Source organism: Podarcis melisellensis, assembly GCF_964234715.1.
Source record: "Podarcis melisellensis genome assembly, chromosome: 10".
Taxonomy (NCBI): domain Eukaryota; kingdom Metazoa; phylum Chordata; class Lepidosauria; order Squamata; family Lacertidae; genus Podarcis; species Podarcis melisellensis.
The window spans coordinates 48,097,951-48,122,632 of record NC_138542.1 but is presented as its reverse complement, the minus strand read 5'-3'; the positions used below and the strand labels follow the sequence as shown (position 1 = coordinate 48,122,632).

The window sequence follows — 24,682 nt, the reverse complement described above, 5'->3', positions numbered from 1 at the left end:
GAGATAATGGGGTGGCAGAGAGAATATTTTTTTAAGGCCCCACCCACTTTGGGCTCCGGCCCTATCACTTGCCAGCGTGCAGCCCTGCACCCACAACAGATTACCCTTAAGGGAAATCAGCTTTCAATGGAAACATTGCCCACCCCTGAAGCATGGACCACTTCATACATGGATTTTGAGACGAAGCAGCAAGCAATGGCATGTATATGGCCACTTCCACACCATACATTATAAGCACATTTAAATCACATGGCTTCCACCCAGAAGAATTCTGGATACTGTGGTTTCCCCCTCACAAAGCTGCAAATCCCGGCACCCTTAACAAACTACAATTCCCATGAGTCTTTGGGGGAAGCAGTGTGCTATAAATGGATGCTGTGGGTGTGACCACAGTCATCTCAGGTCCACTGCCACAGTATCATCTCAATGTCCCCTTAGTCTCTCACATAGTTTTCAGTGGGCAAAAGTTTACAGTTCACTCTGGCTGTGGACACACCATAGCTTTAAAGAACATCACCAGCACCCCATGTGCTTTAGAGGTATGCTGTGTGGATAGCCATGTTCAGCTGCTGAACAGACACATGTGAATGATACCTGTGTGTGTCTGTGTAAATGTACAGAGTGGTTGGCAAAATAAATCCCCGTAACATAATAAAACAATATACACTAGAACACATTGTACATTTTATATTAAGGGGCCATCCCTAGACATAAATACTGCTAACATCTTTTTATATACACAGTGCAAAAACTAAATGTTCCCCCCCCCTCTCTCTCTCTCACACACACACACACAGTGATATTTCCCTTGTTATCTTCTCACATCACCATCACAAAGTTCTTATGAATTTATCCTAAGAAACATGCAGTGCTTTTTTATTTCAAAAAATGTTTAGGTAGAGGTGCTCTCATTTTCATCTCATATTGAAATACTGCCCCTCAATGAGGCCAAACTTAGATTCACAAAATGTTCAGGGGTATACCTACCCCTGCATCCCCCCAGAAAAAAACACTGGAAATATGTATCACAATCCTGACATGAACCTTGCCATGTTTTCATGCAATGGTAGATTTACATTGGTTACATTTCATGCTAAAATACTACCCCACAGACGGAAACACTTTTATAGGCATGTTTGTACAAACTGATGTGCATATCACACAAGCAGACCACCTACAGAAGCAGTCATTATCATGTGACTGTCAAGTAAGGTGCAGTGGTGAGACTGGAGAGCTCAGACGAGGGAAACGCGGACACAAATCCCAGCTCAGCCCCATGCAGTGGACATCACTACTACAGGCAAGTCAGTAGCTCTCCAGCCAACCTACCCTGCAGGCCTGTGAGTTTTAAATGCATGTGAGTTTAAAAATATTGATCTGAACTCCTCAAGAGGAAGAGAGTGATGCAAATGTAATAAATAAAATAAGCCAAAGGGGTGTGCAAAAATACACAAAAACCCAGAAACTAAGGGGATCTCAATCACACAGCCAGTCCCTGCAGAAAGCAAGGCTGAGCTCACCACTCATCACCAGGGAGGCAGTGGGTTCAGCTCTGCTGGAATGGCAGCATGAGTTTCCCATGGCAAAGCCTCCTGCACTGTGGTTCCAAGCCTCAACAACAAGCTGGCTGTTGGGTGCTTGGGAAGTGGCACACAGAGGACTTTGCCCTATCCATCATCTGTTGACACAGTGACATTGAGCGCTTGATAATGGGTTGTCCCGCACACCTATCAATGTTGACCCACAGGGGTTGAGACCCATCAGGCAAAATAGGTTCCCCACATCTTAAATATGACCATCACTGTGACAAGATTCAGTACAACACAGGTGCAAGCCAGTCAACCACAGCCAACTGGGCCCTTATGTCTAGATACATACCAGAAAATATAGGGAAAAACCACAGACACAAAAAAATGCACAAACACCCACAGAGGCTATTTTGTCCTATGTTGAATTATGGCTGCCTTCAAATTGTTTGGAAAGGGCTGTACTTTTCCATAGTTTATATACCCAGAGATAAAATTCTGACAACTCTTTGCATTTTCCACTCGATATGGTGCTGAACAGAATAGACAACAGGCCAGTTCTTCTCCCTGCCCATCGTTTTCTGCCCCCCAGTGTGGCCACAATAGTTCAGGATCTACATGGCCAGAGAAGAAGCATCATCCACAGGCACAAATCCTGCCCACTCTCCTCTTGTCCTCCTTCCCTTTGGCAATGGGTATGCATAATCTGCATGCAAAGAAGAGCTGGAGGTCTCAGCAGCCCAGAGTGCTGTGAAATTGGCTGAGAGCAGCATCGGGGGAACAACATGACTGCAAATCCTAAACACGGCATAAACTCCAATGGCAGGCAGGTAGTTGGAAGGGAGTAGAAGAGCCAGGTGTTCCCAGGTCAAAAGAGGGATGGGAAGGGAGGGGGGCTGGTGGCAGAGGGCGACTGAGGGACACAGGCAAAATGAGATGGGTGCCAGAGGTAACATTAGGTACGGCTTCCTTCACAGCATATTATGGACAGCGGATCCCAGGTCACTGCAGTGGGTAAGTAGGTCATATTTGCATGTGCGTGTGTGTAAAACAGAGCAACTGAAAATGCACACACACAAACGACATCCATTTACATTTCTTGAGGGGTTTGCATGAGGGCAAAGGCGCATGCTGTCTACTAAGCCTTCTTCAGTTCCTAAGATTAAGCCACTGAAACACCCTCTGCGTGGGCTACCTTTAAAAACAGTTCAGAAATTTCAACAGATCAAAACACTCTTTTGTCTGGTGCCTATTGAATGGAGTACATAATACAGTCTTCCATCAGCTTCAGCAGGTGGCCCAGCTGCACCCCTATCTGCACAGGGACAGTCCAACTTCTGTTGTGTGTGCTCTGGTAACCTCTAGGTTAGATCACTGCAACATGTTATATGTTAGGGCTGCCTCTGAAGATGGTTCGGAAACCAACTGGTGCAGATTTTTGTGGCCAAAACCATTTGAGCATAACGCACTGGTGCTAGCCCAATTACACTGACTGCCAATGAGCTTCTGGGTCCAATCCAAAGTGCTCATTTTGACTTTTAAAACCTTAAATGGCCCAGGACTGCAATACCTCAAGGACCGCCTCTCCACAAATAAACCGTACTGGACTCTAAATGCATCATTTGAGGGCCTTCGTCGTGTGGCTCCTCTATGAGATGTCTGGAGGGTGGCAACACGAAAATGGGTCTTTTCTGCAGTGGCTCCCCACTTGTGGAATGCTCTCCCCAGGGAGGCTTGCCTGGTGCCTTCACTCGGAAACTACAACTAATCCAGAATGCGGCAGCTAGACTGGTGACTGGGAGCGGCCACCGAGACCATATAACACCGGTCTTGAAAGACCTACATTGGCTCCCAGTATGTTTCCGAGCACAATTCAAAGTGTTGGTGCTGACCTTTAAAGCCCTAAACGGCCTCGGTCCAGTATACCTGAAGGAGCGTCTCCACCCCCATCATTCTGCCCGGACGCTGAGGTCCAGCGCCGAGGGCCTTCTGGCGGTTCCCTCATTGCGAGAAGCAAAGCTACAGGGAACCAGGCAGAGGGCCTTCTTGGTAGTGGCGCCCGCCCTGTGGAACGCCCTTCCAGCAGATGTCAAAGCGATAAACAACTACCTGACATTCAGAAGACATCTTAAGGCAGCCCTGTTCAGGGAAGTTTTTAACGTGTGATATTTTACCATATTTTTGGTTTTATGGAAGCCGCCCAGAGTGGCTGGGGAGGCCCAGCCAGATGGGCGGGGTATAAATAAATTATTATTATTATTATTATTATTATTATTATTATTATTATTATATTATCATACACCTTTAGGTGCCAGGCAAAAATGTTCTTCTTCAACCAGACCTTTCGCTGATTGGCATCCAATGCCCTTATTATTATTATGGGGGGGTATTGGTTTGTTCTTGTTCTTGTTCTTATTTTTATTATGCATTTTGCGTTTTTTATATTGTAATTTATTTTGTGATCTATGGATGAAGGGTGGTATACAAACTTAATACATAAATTCAATATGAATCCCACGGGCTGCCTATTAGTTTCAAGTGTGGATTTAAAGAATTGGTTTGGACCTTTAAAACACTACGTCAGTGCTTCCCCAAGTGGTCAGTACTGCCGCCTGGGATGGCAGTGGGATTAACTAAGAGAGGGTGCTAAGGGTCCTCAGCCCAGTATACCTGAAGGAGCATCTCCACCCCCATCATTCAGCCCGGACACTGAGGTCCAGCACCAAGGGCCTTCTGGCAGTTTTGTCACTGTGAGGTTACAAGGAACCAGGCAGAGGAACCAGGCCTTCTCAGTAGTGGTGTCCGCCCTGTGGAACATGCTCCCATCAGATATCAAGGAAACAACTATCTGACTTTTATCTGAAGGCAGCCCTTTAGGGAAGTTAACCCAGATGGGCACGGTATAAATAAATTATTAATATTATTAATATTATTTAGTGGGCAGCAAGGGGGCACTTGAGGTGTAAATATCAGCTGGTATCACTGGATCAAGTTCATTAATTTTGTTGAATTGATTAAACCCAATAGTTTGAAATGGATTTTGAATAAATGTGCAATTACTGGTTTGAATTTTATTGTGTTATCTTCTTCCTTAGTGGGTCGTGCAAATCACTGTTCTGAATAATGCTCTTTATGGGGGTGGGGGGGCACCGAGGATGAGTTTATGGAACCAAGGGGGTGGTGGTATGAAAAAAGTTTGGGGATCACTACACTGAATGGCCTAGGGTCCTGGTTACCTTTGGGATCATCTCCCCCACCCCCACATCCCCCCATCTAAAAATCAGGTTTGGAGGCCTCACCAGGTTCCATCGCTGGTCTTTTTGCCTATAAATTATAAACTTTCCTCTTCTGGCAGGCTTTTAATGTTCAAAGATTTAGAGGGCCTACTTTTGGTACAATTTTTTAGATTGCTGCCTTTTAGTTTATTTGTGGCAGTGTTTCCAGTGTGTACTTGGGCGCCTGGTACATATTTTTCTCATTTTGTACATCTTGTGCTGCGAAGCTGCTCTAAGCACCCTATGGCAGAAGAGGAGTTTGCGCTTCTTGCTTATTTACTTACTACAACAGTAATGTCAAACCATTCTTAAAACTCAAATACCCTGAGGCTGTGCATTAGAAACACAAGGATGTTTTGTACACAACAGGGTGCTATTTTTGTACTACTAACCTTATTTACAGGCTTTCAGGGGTCTAACTGGCCACGCTGTGTCCAGATGCAGGCCACTCTCCCTGGAAAGCACTAAGGAGAGAGGAAAGACGCACTCTTGTGTATTTCCTGAAGCACCCATCTTCCCACACCTGGGAAACCTTATTGGACTGCTGCTTCCTGATAAGTGCATAAAGATGTTTAAAGACCCATGTCTATCGCTCACACACCACCTGTTTGCTTTGCACTTTGTATGCTGACTTTACCAGTGTCCCCACAGCAAACACAACTGCCCCATTGTGTGTCAAGAGGTATTTGTTTCTAGGTATGCATATATAAAAAAGGACTATTTGCCATCTAAAACATAAGGAACTCGGACTAGACCTACTGAAATTAATGGCCACGAGTAACTTAATGCTATTTAATTTCAATGTGTCTGCTCTGAGTAGAACTTAACTGGATAGTGCATGGGCCTTGATTTGCAGTGCTGTGTATGCACTTTCAAAATACAAGTTTCTAGCCATCATGGGCCTGGGCATGCATTTGGAAACTAGCAGGCAACAGGCACTATCACGGGCCATTGTGAAAGCTGTGAAAACACACACAAGGATCCCATTCTCACCTATGGGAAGGAAAATCATCTCATTACATACCCAGTAAGAGTGAAGAATTTTCCGGTTGCAATTTATTAACTGCTAGCACAGGCAGAGGCAAATTCGACCCTCCAGATGTTTTGGGGACTACAACTCCCATCATCCCTAGCTAACAGGACCAGTGGTCAGGGATGATGGGAATTGTAGTCCCAAAACATCTGGAGGGCCGAGTTTGCCTATGCCTGTGCTGGAAGCTCCATTCTTCAAGGAAAGGAGCACATGAACCCTAGATGCCTACATTTCCCTCCCCTATAATCTCAGGCTTCAATCCTATCATCCCTCAACATAGGCCATGCTGTCTGGGGCTGATGGGAGTTGGAATCCAACAGCATCCAGGGGGTAGTATAAGTCACCTATCCCTGCTTATACATGCTTATCTGGGAGTAATGCCCATTGGACTCAGTATGACTTACTTTTGCATAGAAATGTATAAGACAGAACTGTCAGTCATGCTCTTGTCCTCAGATAACCCTAACTGTTCCCCCTCCATCCCCACACCTTTGATTCTCTCACCATACAACTCGGTACCTATTTATCTACTTGCACTGGCATGCTTTCGAACTGCTAGGTTGGCAGGAGCTGGGACAGAGCAACGGGAGCTCACCCCGTTGTGGGGATTTGAGCCACCGACCTTCCGATTGGCAAGCCCAAGAGGCTCAATGGTTTAGACCACAGTGCCACCCGCGTCCCTATCATGTCCTATATACTAATTGTGAAGTCTGCTCACCTTTCTCAGTGGGCAGTGCTACAGCCAGGCATCAGACCATGTAAGTGATCCAGCAAATGGCAGGCCAGATTGCCCAGCTGCTGGCTATTGGCCCATGCCAGCAGCCCTTGGACAGACACTAATTGTGAACTAATTATTTGAAGTATGCATTCTAACATAGCCAAACCAGCACCATCCATGCACAAGAGACAAGCGTTGACAGGCTATGGGGACCCCAATATTTGCAAAAGTACTATAAAAACTGGGGTGAAAGAAGGACTCCAAAAACAGCCCAATGAGAACTAAGAATGCTCAGTGGACACAGAACACTGATGTCAAAGAGTGAGCCACATCGTTCAAAGTTGGAGTTAACTCTTTACTAGCAAAAACACAACCTTCACAGACTTGGCTGAGTGTCAGGCCTCCTGAGCACAGCGGCTCATGCACAGTAGGTCTTGTCCCATTAATCAGTCGCTGAGACTGAAATTCCCCACCTCCTACAGACATCAAGGTCTTCTCCTTTCCAGGGCTTTTCCCCCCAAGCAATCAGAGACTGTACCTGCTTGCAGTCTGCCACTGCCCTGCCCATTTCAGCCCTCTTCTGGTTCTGGGAGAAAGTGAGGGAGCCTGTAACAGCAGGAGGGGGAGATACTCATGACTTCACCAGCCTGACTCACCTCTGCCTCTTGGCCTCCCTCCTCCCACTCACCTGCTCCAGCTTCTGCCTCTGATTCTGTACTTCTCTCTGGCACTGACCCTCTCAACTCACTAAACCCTGTTACCTCTTCAGCTTCTGACACCTCCTCTTCCCAGTCTCCTCGCTCTTCTCCCTTTGACCACGCATCGCTGTCCCACCACCACGCCCCAAGACCTGAGCTTTCTTCCCTTGCTTGTTCCCCTAGCCGGTGAACCCCACCCTTCCTCTGCGTCCAACCAGTCCATGGCAGTTGACCACCATTACAGGGGAACAGGAACAGAAGGGAGCACCCTGAAAAGGGACGCTGATGTCTGGAACCCTGAAAAGCAGCCCTCCACACTACAACATTTAGTTGCAGACCCAAACTGTCCAATTCTTCAAGCATAGCCACTCGCAGCAAAATGCACTTCCCACAGCCCTTACTGGAATCATCCTTTAACCCTTTCCTGCTCCCTACACATCACACACATGTTGCTTGGTTCATATGTTATCCACTGGATAACTGCAACATGGTATATTCACAAATCTCATCCCACAGTCATCTCAAGCACAATGCTTTCTAACGCAGCAAGTTCACACATACAGTGGCTTACCGTTATGGCTGCAGCCATCAAATTAAGGGAATCAAGTGATGTTTGTGTCTGAAGCTGCCCCCCAAACACCCTCACGTTCCTACACTCCCACCAACCTGCACATCTACTTCTTCCCAAATCATCTTACACTTAAAAATCCATCCATCACATTATAGCATGCCCATGTAAGCCTGTTCTATCAGTAAGTTTCATTCAAAAAGCAGCATCACTCACCCACTCCTACACACACTGCCATATCCATTTCATAAACTTGGGAGAAAACAGCTAAAGAAATCATCAAAATTTCCAGCTGTGGCAACTTCAAAATTGACTCCCTTTCCCTTTAATTAAGCTCTCTCGACTCTCCCCAGTGCACCACATTAACTTCAAGAGGCATTTCATGGTGTAGTTTTAGATGAAAATTAGGTCTGCAAACGAATAGCCTCTTCTCAGTCCGAGACCTGGCTTCACCCACGTAGCTCCCCTTCCTCACATTCTCCAGTAACATCTTTTTTGCATTACACTTGTTAAATAATTCAGGCTGGAAGGGGGAAATGAAAAGGAGAGCAGCAGAGTCCTGGAAGAGTACCCAGCCATGGCACCAACCAGAACGCGGCTGACACATGCTGCCAACTTGGGCGGCTGTCACTGAACCTTGACATCGCTGACAGCTACTCCAGTTAGAGTGTTGTCAGGAGGGCACTTTAGAAGGGCTCTGTACTTACTGTTTTCCGGCAGTGCGGAATCAAAGACCTCGCTCGAGTAGAGACCACGCTGAACTTTTGAGTGCAATCTGGTGCTGGAAATAGACCTAGAAGTTGTCCCCAAGACCTCTACTCCACTCCAAGCCTGACCTCTCCATTTAGAAAACGCGACCAGGGGCATCTGCGTCTGTTGTGAGTGATACATGAGGACATCCCTTACGTTACAATTGCCTGTGTGCAATTTTGAACACACACAAAACATAAGCACAGCCTACTGGATCAGGCCAATGGCCCATCGAGTCCAGCATCCTGTTCTCATACTGGCCAATCAGATGCTTGAAGGAAACTAGCAAGATTAGAGCACCAGAGCACCTCCTCCAGTTGTTTCCAGCAACAGGTATTCAAAAGTATTGCTGCCTCCAACTGGTTGCCATGCTAGCCCTTTCCCCCACAAATGTTTCTAATCCCCTTTTAAAGCCATCTAGGTTATGGCCATCACTGCCTCCTGAAAGAGTCTTTTAGAACACATTTTGATAAGTGTCGGTTACACGTTGTGTATATTATACAGTGGTACCTCTGGTTACATATGCTTCAGGTTACAGACTCCACTAACCCAGAAATAGTACCTCGGGTTAAGAACTTTGCTTCAGGATGAGAACAGAAATTGTGTGGCAGCAGCCGGAGGCCCCATTAGCTAAAGTGGTGCTTCAGGTTAAGAACAGTTTCAGGTTAAGAACGGACCTCCGGAACGAATTAAGTTCTTAACCTGAGGTACCACTGTATATGCCAGAGGTGGGGAACATCAAAACAGCCCACCAGACCTCTCTAACTGGGACAATGCCCAGACCACACCCCTTTCAGGCCCTGCTTCACACCCAGAATGTTCTTCCCTGGCTGGGATGCACCCTTGAATTCTGATAATACCTTTTGCTCGCCTGCATGGATGATATAGAACAGTGTGTCCTCGGGTCTCCAGCTGTTTTTGGACTACAACTCCCATCATCCCTAGCTAGGAGCACCAGTGGAGATCCAAGTTTGGGAAACACTAGTATAGAGGGAGGTGTGGGAACTATACCAGTTCTTGCATGTGGCCTTTGAGGAGTTGCTCAGAAGGGAATGAAGTCCATGAGCTGAAAAAAGTTTCCCCACTCTGCTAAATTCGCATCCAAATATGGCATTATACATGGGCAATGCTGGTGCTAAATCTGTAGGCTTTGGGCATCAGGAGTGGGGAGCTGATGCAATCCTGGTGTTTTGCATCAGACGGCAGCTGATGAACAACCTCCATGGGTTGTCTCTGCATTCACCTTTTAGGATGAGCAGGGACTCTGCGAGAAAAATGATACTCTAGTATACAAATTTTAGTTCAAGATTCTTAAAAGGTATAATGATATTGTTTTCAGAGTTGTCTAGCTAAGCTGCAGAAAACTGAACCCAGAAAACACTCTTCCATCAAAGAGATATCATAACCCCCCCCCAAAAAAAAGATACATTAGCTGCCCTTCTCTCTCTTTTTCAGAATCCTCAGTCAGGTCACTAATTTGGCCAAAGCTAAAACCCAAGCAATTTACAGCCTTTGACTAAAGGTCGAAAGAGCCACAAATGCCACGGCACCCAATTCGAAAAAGAATTTCCTGAACCACAAGGATTTGAACAGCATACAAATTAATCCTTGAGTATGAACTTCCACTAAGGTCTTCCAAGATTCCACTCAAATCCCATAATCCTGAGTCCACTAACCTGATCCTCCATGGATTTATCTTGAATTCAGTCCCAAAACTTTGCTAGGCTGTTCTGACAATACATCTTCCTCCAGCTCTTGCAAGAACTTCCTGGCCTGTGGTTGGCCCTGGAGCCCAGTTACACAAGGCACCTTATGTAGAATTTCCTTAAGCCTTGATAGCCAATCCAACTTCTTTGATAGTCCATTGATTTTGAGGCACCCGTGTGATGTCAGGTGAGCCTGAAGTATCCTTTAGGGCAGTCTTTCTCAACCTGTGGGTCCCCAGATGTTGTTGGACTACAACTCCCATCACCCCTAGCTAGCAAGGCCAGAGCTCAGAGATGATGGGAGTTGTAGTCCAACAACATTTGGGGACCCAAAGGTTGAGAACCACTGCTTTAGAGGTATGAGCCGCAGGTTTAGAGACTCTCTTTACTGGCAGCAGCTCTGCAAGGTCCCAAGCAATTCATCTTTCCCATTACCTGCTACCTGGTCCTTTTAACTGGAGATTCAACCAGGGACCTTCTGCATGCAAATCAGATGCCCTGCCATTGGGCCACCATCCTTCCCAAGTTGTACTCTCATTTCACAAAGGTCAGTGTTGGTAGGACCCAACAGGCCTGATTTGTGTCCACAGGTAACAAACACTGGGTCCTAGATATGCCCCATAATTCTCTGCAGTATGAAAGCATGTAGGGCTCCTTATAAGGTGAGTTGACGTGGAAGAGGTTTATCTTGAAAATCAGGAGCCTAAGAGGTGGCTGCAATCCAATACTATAAATGACTCTGGAAGTGGCAGCAGCCAGGAAAACAGATTTGGCATTACAAAGGACTCTTGTAATGGCTCTCATTTCAACAGGGAAATCCCAGAGAAGATTAAACAATACCTGCCTTTCATAACTTGGAAGGAAATAATATACAGGTGTTTATAGATGTGTCACCGATGCAAATAAACAAGTGAAAAGATATGAAAAGTAGCTTGATTACATAATGTGTGTTAATTACATGCTAGCTGCAACATGCTTAGGGTGGCATCAAACTCACAAAGCATTTTGTTTGAGATAAAGTTTCCTCCGCCCTCCCCGAAAACACACACAAGTCAGAAGGAACAAGCCGCAAAACAGAATACAAACACCCCTCCATTTTCCTGTACAAACACTGAAAAGAGCTATTGTTCCTTGCAAGCGCAAAATATTTATTTAATATTTGTTCAGAAAGCAAGAGGCTATATTGGCTTTCCGATTAGAAAGGTTTTTAATTTTTCAGTGTTTGTGGAATGCTTGCTGCAGCTATTTGCTTTCTCCCGAGGAGCCTATAAATCTCCTCCAGGGAAGATGCACTGGGGCACGTTCCAGAGCATACACAGGCCCTTTGGACCTTGCGGTCCCACAGTGACCCAAGAATGTGACCTGGAACACGTCCAACGTTCTCCTACGACTGCATGCTGCAAGGAAGGATCAGCACTGGTGGGTGAGCCGATTTCATTCTAAGGAAGCTTGGGAACAATTGCAGATCTCATTAAAAGGGGGTACTGGATACGTTTCTGAAGAACCCTAGTGCTCTGCAGAGTTAGGGTGACCATGTGGCTGCTTTAGAGAGGCAAGTCCTCTATTTGAAGCGGTCCTCTGTTTGAAGGGCTGCCTGGTCCGAGTCTGGCTTAAGAGAAGTTAAACCATAAGAAGGGAGGGTGGCAGGGACCTTGAAGCTGCCCATCAACCATTAGCACCTGGGCAGCAGACTGAGCAGACACACAGCTCTCCTGGTCTTCCTGTTATTATGAGACACACTGCATTTCTATGTAATCATTTCTAAATTTGCACCTACTGTATACATATAAATTAGCACATGCAGATTATGTTGGCATATCCGTGCCCTCTTTTTTGTGTGAAGCATTTTCTCTTTGTTGGTGACACATAAGTAGCCATCCTATCTGAAAACTATTGTTGGGGACTATTGTTCTACCAGTTTCTGCTTTAGCTGCAGACGTCTAGTCTTTAGACCTTCAAGGTTATCCACCTTTTCCGTCTCTGATTATAGGGCTGCCAACCAGCCTCAGCCACTTTGCCTTTTAACATCTGCTTGTGAGGCAGATATTACCTGGTGATAACATTTATCTCCAAGCTGTGAAAACATCACCTGCCGATTGCTGCATATCAAGCTGCTGCTAAAAGCGCAGCAGCAGGCTTGCCTGTACTTTTCTGGTCATTTGGCAACTGCAGCTGCCCTTTTCAAATCCTTCATGCTGCTTCTGCACCCATTAATTTGCGGCATGGTTGCCATTTATCCCAACTGTCCTTGGAAGTCTCATTCATCCTATAGTTAAACCCTACAGAAATCCAGAGTGGAGTCCCTAAGATGGTTGGGTGGTGCTTTGTATGCCTCCTTCAAGTAACGCCAAGCTGGTGCCAAATGTATTGCTCTGTTTTCCTTTGGACTACATCAGTGAGCCCAAAAGGAGGATCTTATCATCTGGGCAGCCCAGGACCTCCAGACACACTGCCCAGGTTTGTGTGCCAAGGAGATCATTTTGGTGCTGCTAACGCAGTGGATTGACTTCACCCCTGGAGGTGCACTCCATTGTCTCTCAAGACAGACAGGCCAACAACAATAACAGCTCTTGTGTTTATATAAAAAGGTAAAGGTAAAGGACCCTGGGCAGTTAAGTTCAGTCAACAGTGACTATGGGGTTGTGGCACTCATCTCGCTTTCAGGCCGAGGGAGCCGGTGTTTGTCCAGAGACAGCTTTCCGGGTCATGTGGCCAGCATGACTAAATCGCTTATGGCACAATGGAACACTGTGATGGAAACTAGAGTGCATGGAAATACTGTTTACCTTCCCGCCACAGTGGTACCTATTTATCTACTTGAACTGGCAGGGATTCAAACTGCTGACCTGCAAGTCCAAGAGGCTCAGTGGTTTAGACCACAGCGCCACCCATGTCCCTTTTTTGTGTTTATATAGCAGCCTGGCGCACACACATATCAATTAAGCAGACTTTTTCACAACACTTTTGCAGTCCTGCTAAGAAAAGTTCCATGTGTTGAATTCATCCACACCCCACTGCTGTTAAAAAGGACAGGAGCAATAATTGCCAGAACAGCTGGCCACCCTGTTTAGTTCCACTCTTGCTCCCATGCCCTTTCTTATCCATTCCCCCCTTGCCTACATTTGCACTTTCTGCCACAATGCTATGAGTCCAGCTTCTCCAGCTTCCACCTGCTTATTATGTTACTTGAACCTTCCAGACTAACCACAAGCTAGTTTGGACAAATTCATGGAGGCTACAAAACAATAGCTATGTTCTACCTCCATTGCCAAAGTCAGTTTGCTTCTGAATGCTAGTTGCTGGGAATCACCAGTGGGGAAAGTGCTGTTGCATTCATGTCCTGCTTGCAGGCTTCCCATAGGCATCTGGTTGGCTTCTGTGAGAAGCATATGCTGGACTTGATGGACCAATGACCTGATCCAGCAGAGCTAATGTTCTGATGATCATTGGTTCAAGAAAAATTAATTCCATCAGTACCCAAGCATTTTGTGGACATAGGACAACATGTAAGTCATAGACATAAAATGACTAACAAGTAAAGTCCAGCCTCATGAGGACCACTACTTCATCTTTACTAATAATTCTTAAAAGCCTATGGTACCCACAGAAATCCTTTAAGAATAGGTAGTGGTGCGTTGTTTCTGACAGTCATCCCCCCCCCCCAAAAAAAAACCCAAAGAGAACCTAATAGCAAAGTAACTAAGAGCATGCAGGGGTCAGTGTCTTCCTTTGTTATGAGAATCAGTTTGAACCAAGCACTGCATTTTATCTTCTCCATGTACTAAAACATGTACCGTATTTTTCGCTCTATAACACGCACCTGACCATAACACGCACGTAGTTTTTAGAGGAGGAAAATCTGTAGGCATGCCACCCGTAGGCATTCCCTCCATAACACGCACAGACATTTCCCCTTACTTTCTAGGAGGAAAAAAGTGAGTGTTATGGTGCAAAAAATACGGTAATTCCTAAAGACCCAATATGCAAAAGTTTATATGCTCCACTTGTCTCTGTGTACCAGGGGCAGCCCATGTTTGCTTGCCCTGGCAAAACACAGGCTCAGTCTCTGTCTTTGGTGGAAATTCTGGGAAGGCATTTCAGAAACTTTTTTTAAAATAAAAACGTACCAGCTTTCCTTTCAATCCAAAATTGCTTATGGCGAATGCCACTGAATGTGTTTGATAGCAACTATTATTTAACTACATCCATTATCTAAGTACTGTGAAATTAAAACACTCTACTAAATATTCTTAACTTTGTTAAAACGTAAGCCTCTAGAGGGCCAAAAAGCAGAGTATAAATTTGCAAATAAATTCAAGCAGCTATTGTGCTCTATTTTTCTTACACGTCTACTCCAGATCCCAGTGCAGAACAGGCTACTATAAGCATGGGAGTAACCAGGATTCTTGTTGCAGGGGGGCAGAACCTCGCTTTGCTATGTATTGTTTTATTGGGGGGCAGCTGCCCCTCCCTGCCCCTCTGGCTATGCCCATGCTGTGAAGTAAAAATAGAGGCAGATAAGAGCTTTCAGTGATGTGTCAATGGGGAGAGGGATACACAGGCCCTATATGAGAAAGGAGGGAAGTATAGAAGATGTGGAGGCAGTGTTGTTGTCTTCGTCCCGCCCCCCGCCCCCACTTGTTTAAGATGGGAAGGATGCTTTTCACTTTCTACATGAGCAATGCAAGTGCTGGATGAGAAGCTAATATCTGTAACAGAAATTCTTGCAGCAGTGGGAGGAACAGTAGAAGGAAGCAGCAAATGGCCTCTGCAATGAAGCATATTCAAATAAAGTTTTTCTGTTGAGAAAGAAACCTCAAATACATGGGACATAAGTGAATTACATGGATTATAAACCTCCTTCAACATCTTCACAGTCCAGAGATGAAATAGAACAGAGCAGGGATTTGAGACTCTGTGGTCCTCGAGATATTGTTGGGACTCCAACTCCCATCAACTCCAGTCTCCTTTCACTCTCAGCTCGTTCCTCATAAGGCTTGGTTTCCAGACCCTTGATCATCCTGGCCACCCTCCTCAGCACACATTCCAGCTTGTCATTATCCTTCTCAAATATCAAGCAACCCCTTCTCGTAGGACTTTTGCACACTAGTAGAAAGAACACCAAGCATGCATTATTTTCTCCAGATTTACTCTCTGTTGCTCTGCAACTAGCTAGGAGGATAACCTTTTGGTTGGAGCACATCAGATCCTGGCTAGCTGGGAACCCAGTTCATCTTGAGCAAGAGTCCAGCTATTAAACAAGTATTGATCTCGATCTCCCTTTCATACTGTGTTTTAGAAAAGACGACTGCTGTTTGGAGGTCGTGTGCCTTTATACCTCTAGCCTGATGGGAAATGCCTCATTGTTTACCAGTGAGACTGCTAAGACTCTGCAGGAAAGAGAAGATGCAACATTCCCATTGGAAACCCTTCTCCTAATATTCTACCCCTAGCTCGATCTACGTATAATCCTACTACTGCAATTGCTATGGGGAATATGATCTGGGGTGGGTGTCTTGCTTTATGAAGAGCCACTGCTCTGAAGAACTGTCCAGACTGAGCTTAACTATACTGGTTTAATCTGGACGTTACCAGGGTTGACTGAAATCTAACCATGTTACCATGCTTCAAGGAAGTGGTGAACTGCATGAAGACACACCTGTGCCTAATGGGCTCCCTGCGAAAGCCATGCTAAGAGACCATTTGCAAACCAGTTCATGGAGGGGGCCTTATTGCCCTGTTTGTTTGTTCATAATTATTATTTTTAGCTCACCCGCAGTGTTGCTCAATGGCCAAAGTTAAATTTGGATGCATTTAATTAACCTATACAAATGGACGGTGGCCTTAACCGGCGCTGCCCTTGGAGAAGGGCAACTGCAGCAGAAGGACAAATCCTCTGGACGTACATCAATGCCGTCCCCCCTCCTCACACAACAGAGGGGTGACTCTTAGAAGTCGGAGGAGAGGGAGAGTTGAGCAGCCTGTGATCTCGCCAACTTGAACACTGACGCAATACCAAGTTCTTTTTTCTTCTTCTTCTTTCCTTAAAGAGTTTAAAGCCACTGCTTAAAGTGGCAGAACAGATTGCACGAGAGGCTCAAAATAAGGCTCCTTCTGCAGACATACAGATGTCGGCAGGTTTAGGAATCATCCTCTGACCTCAAACTCTTAATTGGATTCTACAGACTTCATTTCATCATGATTTATTCAGTTATTTTGGGAACTTTTGTTCACCGAGAACATTGCAAGGCGTACAATGATGGTTCTTGCCCCCTTCTTCCACAATTTGTACCCGGATGCCATTCCAGGGGACCTGAAATGCTGCCTCCTCCTCCTTCTGTTACCAGATCAACATTCAAAACAAGGATGGGGAATCTGTGGTCTTCCAGGTGTTCCTGAGTAAAAAGTCCCATCACCCCAGCCAACCATGGTCTGTGGTCAGACATGAAGGAAGAAACATCTGGAGGGCAACAGGTTCCTCTCACCCCAGTTCAAAGGGGAGCACATACTATTGAGCTATGGGGTCTAAAATCAGGACTGCCCCTTATTTTATTTTTCTGAAGCTGTGCCATTCTGGAGTCCAATTATGAGGCTCTACATAGGTTCACAGGACAGGCAGGACACTGCAGAAGAGAGGAGGTATAAAACACATATACTATCCAACGTATTACAAAGTATGAAAGGAAGGAAGACCTTGGCCTACTTTACCATTTGGCCCTTGCTCAAAATCAAAGGTAGCCAACATGCTGCTCCCTGGATTTTTTGGAGCATGGCCTTTGCTGAGGGAGTTTTAGTTCACATCATTTAGCTGCCCCTTCTCAAGATGAACAGGATTCCCAGTATCTGACTTGGTCTACCCAGAGTATTACTTACTGGCTAGTTGCAAAGTTAGCAGGGAGGAATATGTGTTCATTATTTTTGTTATTAGCATGTACTATAGGAGCGTGTACTGGAAACAACATTTGTTAAGAGTCTATGCATGTACATCAAATGTATGCGCATTGTTGTATATGGGAATTAGGGTTGTGTTCTCTCCTTCCTCTTCTCATACACTCAATTAGTTACTTCCTCTTTCATGCAGATTACACATTTGCTATTTTATCTGAACCATCAAACTATAGTTTGTGCTTCACTCCCAAAACAGGATTGTGAACGACTTTCAGTCTTGGTTTGGAAAGCAGCTATAACCATGGTTGGGTGGTTCTGATGCAATACTAAACTATGGTTTGTTCTAAAGCCAAAGTAACTAATTGAAATGCAGTATGTTAGAAGAAAAGTAAGGGGGGGATGCAAGCCCAAGGCGTGTTCAGACATAGCATCAAACCCTAATTTAGCATTATCACCATTCTTTAAAATAAACGACCTCCCTAGACGCCCCAACCCTTTCTGGGCTTTCCTCAGAAACAATTTTAAGAGAACTACTCAAATTTCTGCTCAAGATTCCTTTCAGAATGTCTCTGTTTGACGGAAGCAAAGGCCCTACACACATTTCATCCATTTGACATGCTGACCACAGAAAAAAGCAACTTTTTTGGTTAATATTTAAACACACAGCTGAATCAATTCTTTCACCATTACCCTGCCCCCATCCCAAGGGGTGACTTCCAGCAACACCAGCTTTGCTTTTTTTTTAACTCTTCAAGCAACACCACAAAAGAGCTTGTGATTAAAAGTGGCCATACAAGGATAAACCCCTTAAAAAGGACAGGACAGGTTGACCCATTTGGCTCCCATTTGACACTGGACTTCTATCTTAGCATCTGTATCTGTATGCAAGAAGCTGCCTTCATATGGAGCCAAAGCCCAGGAGTTTCAGCTCTGATCAACGCATCTCTTCAAGGGCTCAGCCTTGTCCAGCTGTGACCTGCTGCCCTTTAACTTGCTACAACCGTAGCAGGAAGACCCCAAGTCTGATCCTCCCAAAAAATAAACTATACCATATTTCTGGTCAGTGTCAGATTTTATGGTGGTGATGATTAATTCATTCAAGATCAGAATCAATTTTGTAGAGTTTTTATCATGGTGTGGGGCTTTTTGTAGTTTATTGTTCGTTTGAGTTGGCTGTTCCTTTTGTTCTGTTTTGATGGCTGCTGGAACTGCTCCGAACTGCTTTTTATCTCCTGTTTATTATTAAATGTGTTTACACCATTTTTATTGGCTGCTGGTGGTTCTTTTACTGATACTATATTTTCTGGTTTTATTATTTTAACTATTTTGGGAAAAGCAACCCTGAATACCAGTTGTGGTCTAAAGGGGCGGGGGAGATAAATATTTGAAATATAACTATAATATTTTGGCCTATGGGACAAGAAGCAGTAAAGGGGATAACAACATTATTTTTATTATATAGAGTCCGGCCAAGTCCTGGAAAATGTGTCCAGCACTGGTAGGACTGGATACACTGCAAAAATGCAGAAAAACCACGTCCGTCTGGGGGGACAGGATTTTGGCAACAAGGCTGCGTCCATCCAAATTTACTGTCATTACATCCCACTTCTGAATACATTTCACTTCTCGCCAGAAGCCCTCAGTATTTTGAAACATTAATCCTGGACCACAACTCAGCCCCTGCCACTCACACACTTCAGCCCTCATATAACCCTTCCGGCCAGAGTTTCCAAGCACAATTCTGCCTCTGCATTTCAAAGTGCCTGGCTGGCTATTCCAGGCCTCCTCCTCTTAAAACAGGAGCGAGTCCCTGATTGCCATTCAAGATGGATTCTCATTACTCCAAAGTGTCCCTCTAGGAGACACATTAAATAGTCCACGAGGTTAACTTAATCCAGCTGATTCTGTGTGGTCTCTGCCCGAATTCCCGATTAAATTAACATCCTTGAATCTTAATTAGCATGTGAGGCAGAGGTTGCCTTAATAACGGAGATAATAATGCACAATGTTAAAAATAATCAAGCTGCGCCCTTCCCCCCTTCGCACATGCAAATCCCCTTCAGTGAGAGAGAAGAGGCAAAGGGCAGCACCGACTGAGATGCAACTGGGTTGCTTCGGGCGAAGAGAGCACAAGCAACTATGTGGCTAAATGACTAAATTACATGGGGAAGAGCCGTCGTCTCCATGCAAGTCAGCTGACATTTCTCAGAATATGATTCGGCCCCCCCCCCCAAAAAAAAAACTCCCCAGATTTCCCTCACCCAGCCCTAGAAAAGGGGGTGATTTGCATAACTTCCTCCAAATATTCTCTGCCTCTTTTTATGTAGCTACCACCATTTTCCTCCCAGTGCCTGGGCACTATGCAAGATTCAAAATGGTGGCCAAGCTACCAATAGACGGCATAGACACACCGTCCATTTAAAGCGCTATTACAGTGGTACCTCTGGTTACGTACTTAATTCGTTCCGGAGGTCCGTTCTTAACCTGAAACTGTTCTTAACCTGAAGCACCAGTTTAGCTAATGGGGCCTCCCACTGCTGCCATGCTGCTGGAGCACAATTTCTGTTCTCATCCTGAAGCGAAGTTCTTAACCCGAGGTACTATTTCTGGGTTAGCGGAGTCTGTAAACTGAAGCACATGAAACCTGAAGCGTATGTAACCCGAGGTACCACTTTAGCAGTCATGGCCAATACCCAAAATGGCTTAACAATTTCTCTCTCTTCCAATGGAATTCTGGGAATTGCACCTCTGTAAAGAAAGGGTATAGGGTGTCTCAACACCCTTAACGAACTACAGTACCCAGGATTCTCTGGGGGAAGCCATAACAGAATGAAACTGTTTGGTAGGGGGAGGTAATCAATCATTCACTGTTTGCAGACTGAAAGCAACAGTAGCAGCAGCAAATCCTGAGCATATTTGGGCCAAATCAGTGAACACCAGCATTTTTTACTCCTGTTTCCATTTCTGTTGCGATTCACCAGCATCCCTAACCCCTCAGTCCTTCTCCTTGGTCCTCAACCCGTTCAGATAAAGACACAGGATGGAGGGTGTGGGGACTATACACACTGTCACCATTTTCGCTATAGGCAAAGGAGAAGGTTGTAAGATGGAAGGCTGCTCAACTCACTCCCTGTTTTCTTACGGCTTGGCTGGCCCCTGGAATAACAAAAAACGAACTTGACAAGTGGAGCTGTCAGCATTTGCTCTGATTTAGTTAACCACAGGGAGATTGCAACAGCTTCCCATCCCTCTCTGACACAGACTCAAAAAGTTTTGAGGGTTTCTGCATGCGAAGCACAGCAGTAGATGCCTGCAACCAAAGTACTGGTTGGCTAGTTCATATCAATGTGTGAAATTCAGTGTGTGCGCACACACACAAACAAACACTCCTACACATAGGCCACTGCTTCTTGGCCTTCATCACTCCCTTAGGGTTGCTAGCACACAATGCTGCAGTGACAGTAGAAACTACAGCCTAGCAACCCCTATTTTTATTTATTTGTTTCAATTACATCGCCAATTCAGACTCTTGTGGCCTCTCGGCTCCCTCCTGCCCTTTATTTATTTAAATTGTTTATTAGCTGCTCTTCAGTCTAAGCTTTCGGAGTGGCTCACAAAACGCAACGGAACAAAGAACAACGTACAAATCACAGCAGAGGAGAATGAAATTATCCTCATAAAACATCAAACACCAACATCCAGCCTGGTGCCTTCCAAAAATTTTGGGCTACAACTCCCATCATTCCCTACTAGCACAGAAATCTGATCCAGAGAAGAATTCTTGGGCTTTTAATTCTCACCCCACCTTTGCGGCATGTTTTCCTGAGCCACCACAGCTTGTTTGCAGTCATCTCTACTTATTAGCCTCTTTTTGCCTCAGTTCCCTGTCACCTCAAGTCTCATTCTCAATTTATTTTTCCCTCCAGCTGCTCCTTTTCAGTCCTTTGCCTAGTCTGCACCTCCCTCCCCCTCCCCCCCCGGGTTCTGAAAACCTTAGCTTTCCTACAGCCCAGGATCTCTTCCCAAGTTCTCAGACTACTTAACCCTGAGCATATGGACAACTAGTCTGTCCCTCACAGGAACTAGACTGCAAGCTGTTTTGTTCCCCAAGCAGTTAAACATTCCCCGAGCCATCACAGCAGTTCAGCCAATCAGTCTTAAAGGCTTCCTTCACCATCACAAAGTGAAATATCCCAACACCTTTGAGCATTTCAAATCCATGACTGATAATCAAGGGCATCTCCCAGAGGAATGTGAAATCTGGAACAACTACTCTGAAATGTTTTTGGTGATGTTCTATTTCTTCCTTCCCATCTTATAAACAGTAGCTTCTCCCAGGTCTTTGAACTTAACACTAGCAGCAAGCAAGGAATGATATATAACTATGTGTAATTTGTTAAAATGATGCAATACAGCCATACATTTGGCATCAGCATGGTTGCAAGAGTTGCCAGACGGAGGAGTACAAGGTGTCATCCAACTGTTTTAGGAACTCCACTCCAGATTTGTGTAGAGTTTACCCCTGAGCCTTTTCTTCTCCCCAAAATATTCCAGAAGGCAACAGAGGTTTAGGATCAAAGTTCTCCTCCTCCTAGATGGGCCGCCTTCCCAGGTTGAGAAGTGTCATCTACCCCTCACTTCCCTCTGCAGCACGTGCAGAAACCACCTTCTTGACCATGGGACCCGCTATTGGTCTTGTCTGTTCAATCTGCCTGAGCCTGTCTTTGCATGCAGTCCCTAATTCACTGAGGGTTTGAGACTCATTGGCTGTCCTCACTGCCAGAGCCAGGCAGGGTGTGATGGGGATCTCTGCAGGGGGCACATAGTTCGCGCACCATCCCTCAGGTTGTGTGCCTGGGGCAATGGCCCCTTGCCACCCCCCACGCTACACCACTGCTTACCTATGTCCCCCAATATTTTATTCAAGTTGGCACCCCTCTATGACACATTTGTTGTTGTTTAGTTGTTTAGTTGTGTCCGACTCTTCGTGACCCCATGGACCAGAGCACACCAGGCACTCCTGTCTTCCACTGCCTCCCGCAGTTTGGTCAGACTCATGTTGCTAGCTTCAAGAACACTCTCCAACCATCTCATCCTCTGTCGTCCCCTTCTCCATGTGCCCTCCATCTTTCCCAACATCAGGGTCTTTTTCAGGGAGTCTTCTCTTCTCATGAGGTGGCCAAAGTATTGGAGCCTCAGCTTCAGGATCTGTCCTTCCAGTGAATACTCAGGGCTGATTTCCTTAAGAATGGATAGGTTTTATCTTCTTGCAGTCCATGGGACTCTCAAGCGTCTCCTCCAGCACCATAATTCAAATGCATCAATTCTTCAGCGGTCAGCCTTCTTTATGGTCCAGCTCTCACTTCCATACATCACTACTGGGAAAACCATAGCTTTAACTGTACGGACCTTTGTTGGCAAGGTGATGTCTCTGCTTTTTAGGATGCTGTCTAGGTTTGTCATTGCTTTTCTCTCAAGAGGCAGGCATCTTTTAATTTCATGACTGCTGTCACCATCTGCAGTGATCATGGAGCCCAAGAAAGTAAAATCTCTCATTGTCTCCATTTCTTCCCCTTCTATTTGCCAGGAGGCGATGGGACCAGTGGCCATGATCTTCATTTTTTTGATGTTGAGCTTCAGAACATAGCAGGTGGAAAAACACACCGTCCACATCATCAGATGCATCATCCACAAACACTTACGCCATAATAAGGTGCCACAAGTCTCTGTTCTATTGGCAGAGAGTCACGCGGTCATGTGCAATACCTGCACATTTTGTGCCTGACTCGGGAACAGTGATCTCAGCGTTTTGCTTTTGTGTGCATCGGAGCTTTGCAGCTAATAAAAAAGGAAAGGCACCAAACCAAAAAAAAGACACTACCAACAAGTCATGGAATATCTGTGCAGCATATGGAAAGGAAAGTGTGCCTCTGGCACCTCTGGAGTGTCGCCTCACACCTCGGCATGTGCCAGCAGAGCTTTGCTGCTCTCAGGAACACACAAGAATGCTTGCTTAAGGTGCCAAGGCGCACCAGGCCAGAGCAATGGGTTCTGGGAGCTGCAGCCTGGTTCCTCTATGGCAGGCGAGGCACAATAGCAGATCCAACAGACTCCACTCCAGCTACATGCGACATTCATTCTTTCTCCGGGATCATCCTTTTCTCCTCACCCCTAACTGCCTAAGGCTGTTCAGCGAGCGGCAGAAAGATCAGCAACCTCATCTGGAGCTCTTTAATGTAGGCACAAAGAAACACTTTGCTTCAAAGAGCTTAGATCAAGATCCACACTGCACCAGTTTTGCTTTACAACAGCTAATGAGAAGCCTGCACCCCCTCCCCCCCCCAAAAAAGCATCATAGATGCTTGACCTGCAAGATAAAGGAACAGTTGCTGATACTACTGTGGACTCTTTGCTGTTTGCTGCTTTCCAGCACAAGCTGCATTTCTCCTGGCAATAATAATAATAATAAAAAGACAATTCCTTATGCTGCTTCCTTATGCTGAAGGAATAAGGAACATTGCAGTGGACGGCCTGAGCCAGAGGTTATTACTGCAGATTAAGAAATGTGCTGCTTTATTTATCCAAAAAATCTGAAGGGAAATGGAATCCAAAAGGGAAACTCTGACTCATTTTATTTATTTTGCTTTTTGGAGATTTGTATACTACTAGCCTTATCGGTTTAAAACAGCATACTGTATAAAAAACAACTTGCTAAGCTTAAAAACAGACCCCTAGTAGATTGCCATATAAATTAAATAAAATAAACCTTAAAAAAAAGAAGAAGCAGGAACACCTCTTTGGTTAGCAAAGGCCACTGGTAATGAAACATAACCCGTGTCTTCTGGTGCCTCTAAAATATTGCAAGACTAGCAAAGAGTGGACAGGCAGGAAAAAGCTTGGCCTTTAAAACGTCTTAGAGCTGAGTAGGCACGCAAGCAAAATCCCAACCTTCCTTCCCTATTCTTAGTTTACCTCCAGACTTTTGTGGGGCAGATTCAAGCACATACAGGAAAATTAGGTTTGCACAATTAATGATGATGCTAACTCTCAGTAGAATGAGAGGTAGGGTAGCCATGTGACCTACTTTAAAGGGGACAGTTCTCTTTTGGAAGCACTTTACTGTTTGAGGAGCTTGTCTGGTCTAGACTTGGTTCAAACATAAAGAAAAGAACCCCAAGGAAGGAGAGCAAAAAGTGGCGACCTTGAAGTTGCCCATCATCGTTTTGCAGCTGGAAGGTGCTCATCTGGCCACAATATGCCCCACCCACCCGCTATATTCTGATAGTGTATGGATGGTTTTGGCCAACCAAACAAATAACAAAAGCTCCTTCAGAGAGGGGGTGGGGAACCTGTGGTCCTCCAGATATGTTGGACTCCAACTCCCATCAGCCTCAATTAGCATGACCAGTTTTCAGAGACAGAGCTGTAGTCCTGCAACGCCTCTTCTGCACCCCTGCTTAGGAGGCAATAAGGACTACTCTCACAAACCTAATTAATTTACTGCATCATCCCTCTTCTCA

The 24,682-nt window shown here is 45.3% G+C and overlaps 1 protein-coding gene across 4 annotated transcripts in view; it reads right to left on the bottom strand.

Annotated features, from left to right (window-relative positions):
* The window catches only part of ELFN2 (extracellular leucine rich repeat and fibronectin type III domain containing 2), a 141,316-nt gene that overhangs the window by 96,662 nt on the left and 19,972 nt on the right, over positions 1-24,682 (bottom strand). Inside the window, exon 1 of one of the 4 annotated variants that reach the window (XM_081928228.1) lies at positions 5,194-5,220. The exons of the other annotated variants lie outside the window; for them this stretch is intronic. The gene's annotated coding sequence lies outside the window, so the exon portion shown is untranslated. Of the gene's footprint in view, positions 1-5,193; positions 5,221-24,682 lie in introns of those variants that run through there. 4 annotated transcript variants of the gene reach the window in all.